This window comes from Hevea brasiliensis, chromosome 12 (assembly GCF_030052815.1).
Source record: "Hevea brasiliensis isolate MT/VB/25A 57/8 chromosome 12, ASM3005281v1, whole genome shotgun sequence".
NCBI lineage: Eukaryota > Viridiplantae > Streptophyta > Magnoliopsida > Malpighiales > Euphorbiaceae > Hevea > Hevea brasiliensis.
Window position 1 is genome coordinate 803,034 of NC_079504.1, and position 10,230 is coordinate 813,263.

A 10,230-nucleotide genomic window follows, 5' to 3' on the forward strand; every position below is an offset into this window, starting at 1 on the left:
GCTCATAGTGCCTTTGATGAATTAAAACGAGCTATGATAATAGCCCCTATTTTGGCTTTGCCAAGTTATGACAAGGTGTTTGTGGTGGAAACAGATGCATCGAAGGGAGGTATTGGTGCTGTTCTTATTCAAGGCAGTCATCCTATTGCATACATTAGCAAGGCCTTGTCACCGCGAAATCAACAACTTTCAATTTATGACAGAGAAATGTTAGCTATCCTATTTGCTATTAAAAAATGGGAAGCTTATCTTCTTCCCAATCACTTCATCATTCAGACAGATCATCAGCCCTTGAAGTATCATCTTGAACAACGTTTAACAACACCAACTCAACAAGCTTGGCTTGCTAAGCTACTTCAGTTTGATTATGAGTTGCAATATAAAAAAGGCAAAGAAAATATTGTGGCTGATGCCTTATCTAGAGTTTCAATGGAGTGTTTACAATCTTTACAAGCAATAGTGGTTCCTACTGAGTTATTACATGATATTCAGAATTCTTGGGCCACAGATCCTGCAATGCAGCAGTTAATACAAGAAATTCAAACTGATCCCTTATCTCATCCTCACTATACGTATCATTTAAATCAATTGAGACGCAATGGGAAATTGGTTGTTGGGAATGATAATGTTCTTAAAGATAAGTTGTTGCAGTTGTTCCATGCTTCAGCTACAAGCGGACATTCGGGTTGTCACAACCCAACCTATAGGCCAGACCGGCACTAGAACCTGAGCCAGCCTAAAGCCCCCGAGGCCCATAGTAAGCCTATCTATTCCTCAACCCAACTCTAAGGCCCATTTGGGCCCAATTTCAAGAATTCAACTAGATAAAGTCCGGCCATAAAATGGAACATTTAACGGGGAGTTTTTGACTCGTCCGACCTGTAAACACAATATATAATAAATTGGGAAGCTAAACTCACCCTCCACATAATCAAAGGGTCATAACTCAAATAGGAGCTCAACTCCCTCATCAAATCCCATCATGCATACAGTTAATAATTTTACAGATCTAACATAACTTTTATAATACAGGCCCAAAATAAAATAAGTGATTTTAACACATGCGGAGTCTAAAAATTTAACTCAATTGTACAAAATACATTAAATACTATCAATGGACCTGCGAAGAAGAAGAGCAGGTTAGCCACAACAAATAATCCTCCTGTAGCCTAGAAAAATAGATGAACAGGAGTGAGCGTTCGACTTAGAGAGTAAAATATCAATTTAAACCATAATCTCTATAGCTATCTAAAGCTAATGTACCCTGTGAAGTGAAATGCAACATCGTCATAATTTTCATATCATAACAGCAAAAAGGTAATTTGGAGCACTTACACACCCAACACTGTCAAACAATACATATATGGGAGCTGATTCCCTATACAGCCCTCTTAATCTAACCTCTGCCAGCGAGTGCCTCTCAAGCCGGACTTTCGCGTAATAAACCAAATGCAGGATCCCAGCGAGTGTCTCTCAAGCCGTGTCTACCCCGAAGGACCGGGTACCAGCACGTGTCTCTCAAGTCGTGTCTACCGGTTCTGTCCATATCCAATACCATACGCCACGCACGCCACGCACACACACTGTTCCAAATTACCACAAACAACATCCATGGCACTTTAACAATTATGAATGCAATATAAAACGTGCCTATTATTTAACTACATAGATACATATTTATAAGTGATACATGGATATGCTTGAACATATAATAATATCAAAATTATAATTAAAATTAATATTTTACTCACAGACTTAACTGAAGTTACTGTGGCAGCTGGGTAGAGGAGGAAGACTGTCCCGGCTTACCTGACAATTTTATTACAATTATTTAATACATTTGACTCAATATAAACTAAGAAAAGACTAAAGATGTCCTAAGTCGTGCCGAAAATCCGACAAAGTCTCCTCTATACCTAGGACCTACCCAACCTGCAAAAGGGCTTAAAACGCACTTCTATATCTACAAACCACACACCCACAACTCAATCACATCACATAGCCTCTCCTGGGCCCATCCAAACAGTCAACAATCACTATATGGAAAATTATAGTTTAGTCCTTATAATTAATCCTTTTGCAAAAACTACCCAAATGAGCTCTAAAAATTCTAAAACTTTACCCTGCGGTCCTTAACATTATTACTAAGTTAATACAAAAAGAATTATAATTTTCTAAACTACCACGAATATTTTATGGATTTTTAATCCAATTCAAGAACTAGATTATTGACCCCACAAGCTCAAAGGAGCATAGATTTTGATGATACCAAAACTCAACTAGAATCAAACTAACATTGTTTTAAGTGTTGTGCATCTCAAAGAAAAAGACACAAGGATTTCATGATGGATTCGTGTTTCTGAAGAAAGGATGATATTCTAAGGATAACACAGGACGAATCAAAGGAGATAAAAGAAGAAAAGGTTACCTTCCAAGGCTCCATTGAAAATCATATTTGAAGGTACGTATAGTCTAAGAGTTAAGTTTTATTTTTAGGATTACTTGTGAAAAGAATTGAGGAGTAAAAGTCAATGATGCTTATTTTCAATCCCTCAAAAGATTTTTCTTTTAAATACCATTATTGGCCTAAAAAAATATATTTGACTATGATTTGGTGTAAAGTCTTATAGCTTTGAAAGTTATGCATAAAAGTTTTTCTGGTATGCTAACTGGTTTGCTACTATTTTAGTATGCTAACTGGTTTGCTATTTTCTCAAGTATGCTAACTGTCTCAACTCTGCACAACATCGCAGAAAACGACAAAATAACGGCTATTTTCTTGAAATTCGTATCTGTAACGTTCAAATGAGTTCTCCAACGGTAAAAAACGTTCCAAAGCTATAAATACACCTACCTTTGGCCATTTTGCACTTAATGAAAGTCTCTCCACTGTTCAAAATCATAAAAGCTTTCATTCAAAGTGCTCAAAGTGTTTTTATTGCTCATCATTGGCTTATTTACTAAACTCTTCTTTATAGATTCTGTTGTATTGAGTGAGAGTGAGTTTTAAACACATTATTATCATTTATGAGAGGTCATTCAAGCACCTAGTGAAGCTTGGTTGTGAAAAGTGTTTGGGAAAACACTTGGTAGAAGTATGAAGCTACTTGTAAAAGCTTTGGTGAGAAGATTTGTAAAGGGCTTTTGTCTCTTGCCTTTAAAAGAGAAGAATAGTGAAGTGAAGACTCAAAGTGGGATCTTTGAGAGAGTGGATGTAGGCTAGTTGAAGCCGAACCACTATAAAAATTTCAGTGTTCATTTTCTCAACCCTTGCTTTTTACATTTATGCATTTTAACTTTATGATTGATATGTTTTTGCTGATATGAGAGTTGAGGCCATTTGCTGGTAATCTTGCTGCAATCTGAGAAAATCAGTTCACTGTTAAATCTGCTTTTACTGCTAAATCTGCTGATATCTGATTTAATCTGCTTATTGTTTAATCTGCTGTCAGTTAGTATATCTGGTATACTGCTCTGGTTGCTGTGTTAAAAACTTATCCAGATTACTGATATCTCTGCTGAATGCTGATATAATTTGTTAAATCAGTATACTGATTGCATATAGCTTAACTTTGAATCAACTTGTCAATAGAGCTGTATTGTTCATATCTCTCATTAGTCAATTGAGTTGAACCTAGCTGCAATTTTCAAAGGTTTTGAGCAAGAACCGAAAATTGTTTTTAAAGTCCAATTCACCCCCCTCTTGGACATATTTTGGGACATCAATTTGGTATCAAAGCTTGTCTCTCTTGCTTGAGGATTAAACCCCTTAGAGTGATCCATACACATGGCTAGTTCATCTAGAAACTCAGCTGGTATACCTGCCCCCTTAGCTGAAGGTTATTCCATCACTAGACCACCACTTTTTAATGGCACAAATTACTCCTTTTGGAAAACTAGAATGAGAAACTTTATACAATCTGTTGACATTGATGCTTGGAGAATAATTAAAGATGGTCCTTATATTCCTTATAAAACCAGTGAAGGAACCGTACAAATTCCTAAAGCTGAAGTTGAATTTGATGATAATGATTGGAAGAAAATTTCTACAAATGTCAAGGCTATTAACATTCTTCATTGTGCTCTTGATATTAATGAGTATAATTGTATTTCAGGATGTCAAACTGCAAAAGAAATATGGGACAAACTAGAAGTCACATATGAAGGAACTGATGTTGTGAAAGAGTCAAAGGCAAACCTCCTCATCCGTGATTATGAGTTATTTGAGATGAAACCTGGTGAAACTATTGCTGAAATGAGTACCAGATTTACAGATCTTGTCAATCTACTTAAAGCTCTTGGAAAGAGATTTGAGGAACAAGAACTTGTAAAGAAAATTCTGAGGTCTCTTCCAAAGACGTGGGAAGCAAAGACTACTGTTATTCAAGACACCAAGGATTTCAGAAAATATACCTATGATGAGCTAATTGGTTCTCTCATTGCACATGAGATGATCTATAAGAAAGATGAGAAAGAAGGTGATCAAAAGAAAAAGAAAGGTATAGCCTTCATATCCGAAAAGGTAGATGAGAAAAAGAAAAGTGTTGCTCTTAAAGTTAGTTCAAGTGATGATTCAAGTGCTTCAAGTGATGATGATGAAGATATGGCTATGATAGTCAAAAGATTCAAAAGAGCATTTAGAAAAGGTGGAAGCAAATACAAGAAGTTCACAAAGAAATATGCTCCAAAGACTCCAAATCATTCAAGTGAAATAGTTTGTTATGAGTGTAACAAACCAGGCCACATCAAGCCAAAGTGTCCTACATTGAAGAAGAAAAACAAGTTTAGAAAGGATAAAAGTAAAAAGGCAATGGCGGCAACATGGAGTGATAGTGACTCTTCATCAAATGATGAAACAAGTGACAAAGAAGCTGCAAACACTTGTATGATGGCAATTGAAGAAAAAGGTGAAAGCTCACACATTGAAGATAGTGAAAATGAGGTAAATCTTGAACTTTCTAATATTGATGAATTAGAACTTGCATTTGTGAAGACATATGATAAATATAGAACTTTTAAAAAGAAATGCAAAATTTTGGTTCATGAAAATTGTACTTTAAAATCAGAAAATATTTCCTTGAGTATGGCTTCAAAGGAAAACGAATTTTACAAATCTCAAATGAAATTATTTAAGGAAGTTAATGATGAGCTTCAAAGATCAAAAGAAGTGTGTGAACAACTTCTTGAGAAAAACAGAATTCTTGAGGCAAAAGTTGAGTCTTTGACAAGAGATTTAACTAAATTTACAAAAGGAAAAGAAACACTTGATATACTTCTTAGGAATCAAAGATCCACAAATGAAAAATCTAGAATTGGTTATGATGGATTTATGAAGTATGAAAAATACAAACAATTTTTTGTTAAAGTACATCCTTTTCTTAACCAAGTATTACATGCTTTTATTGCAATCATAAAGGTCATATGATTAATGCTTGTCCTATTAGGAAAGGAACCTTTAAGGCAAAGAAAGTATGGGTGCCTAAAGGAACCCTACCTAATATTACTAACACTCAAGGACCCAAAGTTGCTTGAGTACCTAAGAACAGTTAACTGATTTCAGGTCTGCCTAAGGAGTATGATGGAAATAGAACATTGGTACATTGATAGTGGCTGCTCTAGGCACATGACAGGAAATAAAGACAAGTTTTCCTCTCTTACTTTAAAAGAAGAAGGTTATGTCAAATTTGGTGATAAAAGCAAAGCTAAAATTATTGGATGTGGAACTATTGGTAAAAATCCTTGCATTGAGAATGTTGCATTAGTTCAAGGATTAAAGTATAATCTTTTAAGTGTTAGTCAACTTTGTGATAATGGTTTTAAAGTCATTTTTACTTCTACACATTGTGAGATTCATGGAAATAATGTTATGTTTGCTGGTGCTAGAATAGATAATATTTACCTACTTGATTTAACAAGTCTTGAAGAAAATTGTGAAACATGTTTTATGACTTCAGATGATAGTGCATGGTTATGGCATAGAAAATTAGGACATGCTAGCATGAGTACACTTGCTAAACTCTCTAGAAGAAACCTTGTTAGAGGACTTCCAAAGCTAAGATTTGAAAAAGAATTTCAATGCAAAGCTTGTGCACTTGGTAAGCATACAAAATCATCTTTTAAATCAAAAAATGTTGTAACTACGTCTAGACCATTGGAATTATTACATCTTGATCTTTTTGGTCCAATCACACCTAGAAGTCTAGGAGGCAAGGCATATACATTTGTAATTGTTGATGATTTTTCAAAATTCACATGGACTTTCTTTCTTGCTCATAAAGATGAAACCTTTGATATATTTGAAGCTTTTTGCAAAAGAACTCAAAATGGAAAAGAATATTGCATTACATCTTTGAGGAGTGATCATGGAAAAGAATTTGAAAATAATTTGTTTGAAAATTTCTGCTCTCAAAATGGTATTTATCATACATTTTCAGCTCCTAGAACTCCACAACAAAATGGAGTTGTTGAAAGGAAAAATGGATCTTTGCAAGAAATGGCAAGAGCAATGCTGAATGAAAACAGTTTGCTAAAATATTTACAAGTGTCAGAATACAAAGACATGCTACATTTTGAACAGAGTTTCCATTAGAGCTATTTTAAAGAAAACTCCTTATGAACTATGGAAAGGAAGAAAACCTAATATTGCATATTTTCATGTCTTTGGTTGCAAATGTTACATTTTGAATAACAAAGACAGCAATCTCAAGAAATTTGATGCTAAATCGTATGAAGGAATATTTTTAAGCTATTCAACAAATAGCAAAGCATATAGGATTTTTAATAGAAAAACACTGACCATGGAAGAATCAATGCATATACTTTTTGATGATGCTAACACTTCCTTGCAAAGGAAAGATTCTTGTGATGATGAAATTGAGCAGATTCTAAATTCAAAGAATTCAAATAAAGATGACCTTGATTCAAAAGAACTAGTGGAGGATGATCAAAATGACAAAAAAGAAGACTCCCTTGCTCCACAAATGTTGAAATTCAAGATGACTCCCAACCAAATGTAGAAGAACTACAAATTGAGGAACCTCAACATCAAGATATTCCACAAGAATGGAGGTACCATAGAAATCATTCCAAAGATGACATTCTTGATAGTCCATCATAAAGAATGATGACAAGAGCTCAACTTAGAAGATATTTTGCTAATGTTGCTTTTGTTTCTTAATTTGAACCCAAAACATATGATGATGCTCAAAATGATGAAAATTGGCTTTTTGCTATGCAAGAGGAATTAAATCAATTTGAAAGAAACAAAGTGTGGATACTTGTTCCTAAACCTAAAAAGCATTCTGTTATTGGAACTAAATGGGTATTTAGGAATAAGATGGATGAAAAAGGACATATAGTTAGAAATAAAGCTAAACTAGTAGCTCAAGGATACAACCAAGAGGAAGGTATTGATTTTGATGAAACCTTTGCTCCGGTTGCTAGAATTGAAGCTATTAGAATGTTATGTGCATTTGCATGTTTTAAGAATTTCATGCTTTATCAAATGGATGTTAAAAGTGCATTTTTAAATGGATATATTGATGAAGAAGTTTATATGGCTCAACCTCCTGGTTTTGAAGACCCTCATTTTCCAAATCATGTTTATAAGCTTACTAAAGCTCTCTATGGTTTAAAGCAAGCTCCTAGAGCATGGTATGAGAGACTTAGTAAATTTTTGCTTCAAAATGATTTTAAAAGAGGAAAAGTGGATACTACTCTTTTCATTAAGAAACTAGGAAAAGACATGCTTATTGTGCAAATCTATGTAGATGATATTATTTTTGGTGCTACTAACCATTCTCTTTGTAGAAAATTTTCAAATATGATGAAAAGTGAATTTGAAATGAGTATGATGGGTGAACTTACTTTCTTCCTTGGATTGCAAATTAAGCAAATGAAAGATGGAATTTTTATAAATCAGTCCAAGTATATAAAGGATATGCTAAAGAAGTTCAAAATAGAGGATATGAAAAGTATCGGAACTCCCATGAGCTCAACAATTAAATTGGAGAAAGATGAAAAGGGTAAAGAGGTAGATAACAAACTTTATAGAGGTATGATTGGTTCTTTACTCTACTTGACAGCATCTAGACCAGACATTCATTTTAGTGTATGTTTATGTGCAAGATTTCAATCATGTCCAAAAGAATCTCATCTTGTAGCAGTTAAGAGAATTTTTAAGTACCTCATTGGCACTCACAACATTGGCTTGTGGTATCCAAAGTGTGAATCATTTGATCTTATTGGTTATAGTGATTCAGATTTTGCTGGTAGTAGATTGGATAGAAAAAGCACTTCTGGAACTTGTAAAATTCTAGGTCATGCATTAGTTTTATGGCACAGTAAAAAGCAAACCTCTGTTGCACTTTCTATCAGGTTTGAATATATTGCAGCTGGAAGTTGTGTTGCACAGATTTTGTGGATGAAACAACAACTTGAAGACTTTGAAATTAAATTTGATCACATTCCCATAAGATATGACAATACTAGTGCTATAAACCTATCAAAAAATCCTGTTCAACACTCTAGAAGCAAGCATATTGAAATTAGACATCATTTTATTAGGGATCATGTTCAAAATAGTGATATTCAAATTGAATTTGTCCCTTCAGAAAAACAGCTTGCTGATATTTTTACAAAGCCACTTAATGAGGAAATTTTCTACAAAATAAGAAGAGAAATTGGTATAATTGATGCTCTTGATTGAGTTTTGATGCATTCTCATGCTTCTATATGAAAATGAAGTGATATATGTTGGTTTGTAGTGTTAAAAATGTGTTCTGATATTTTTGGTGCAAGTTGAAAAATTAAGGTGCGATCATATATGAACGATGAATCTGCAGAATTTGATCACAGTGGCATACTAATCTGTTTGCTAATTTTCGTGTTTGCTAAATGCTTTACCACTGCTCCCAACTTTTCGATGGCAAACTGGAAGTCAGGTCTGACTGTACTAAAACTCTAAAATTATTCTTAATTTCGAGCGCCTATTCTGCATGTTTAAAGCCCATATTACTTAAATACCCCTCTATTTAGAGCATTGCATCTTTATGTGATTTAAGGGCAAAATGGAATTTTAACACATCAATTAGCGCGGGACTCAATTTTTTTTTTCTCTAAACCATCAATCTTCTCACTACTTCTCCTCTGCTACACGCTACCCATTCTCTGCAAATGTCTACAATTGTGTCTTTGCAGTTTTAAAATTTAAAACTCCTTCTCTTTCTGTCGCTTCGTCTCCCAAAACCCGAACGGATGTATTTTTCTCTCCACTTGCAAACCCATTTCGTTCGCAACCTTTCAAACCGTCGTCTCTCTTCATCGTGCTCATTTTATTATTTTATGAGCATTTTTGGTATTTTAATTTTATTTAAATTTTAGGAATTTTTTTGAGATTTTTCGGATTTTAAAAATCGGGTTCGATTTTTCGAAAATATAAACTTTGATAATTTTTAAAAAATTTATTTAAAAACCACGTGGTAAAACTAAAAATATATTTGGAGTCTACGTATTTTTCTGAGTTTTCTGGAATTTTTTCGAAATTTTTGGACCTCGTTTTCGGTCCTGAGGCAGAGTAAAAATTCAAAATTTTGTATCTTGAATCGGACCGGCAGAATCGAACCGGACCGGATCGGACCGGTCGAATCGGACCGGCCTTTTCTTTTTCTTCCTTCTTCCTCCCGCGCGCGTCTGACCCCTCTCCCTTCTCTCTCTCTTTTCTCTCTCCTCCCTCCTCCCCTTGCCGCGCCGCCACCTCTCCTGCCTTCCCACCTCGCCGGCGCGCCGCCTTAGCCCTCCCCCACGGCCGGCCGCCGCCTGGAACGCCGGAAAACGGCCCCAGAAACGACGTGCAGCGCGCGCGCGACCGTTCGCCTTCTCGGCCAAAATCCGGCCGATCAAGAACACCAAGAACACCGAAATCCATAGACACCAAGAACACCGAAATCCATCGAGCGGTTTGTCTAATTTTTGCCCGGGAAGTTTTAGCCCATTTTGACTTTCGGGCTAGATTTCTCGCAAACCGTGAATCCCACGAGAAAACCGAGAGTACCAGAGCGCTCCACTCGTCGAGAGCTTCGCGGCGACATAAATTTTGAATTTTTCCGACACCGTTTTTCGGTGGGTCCCACGGAACTTCGCAGTATTTTTCCGAGCATTAAATGAGCTTTGAAAATTCTGAAAAATTTATGTACTAACCCCCGTGTTGTGGGCTTCGTGTAGGTATCCTCA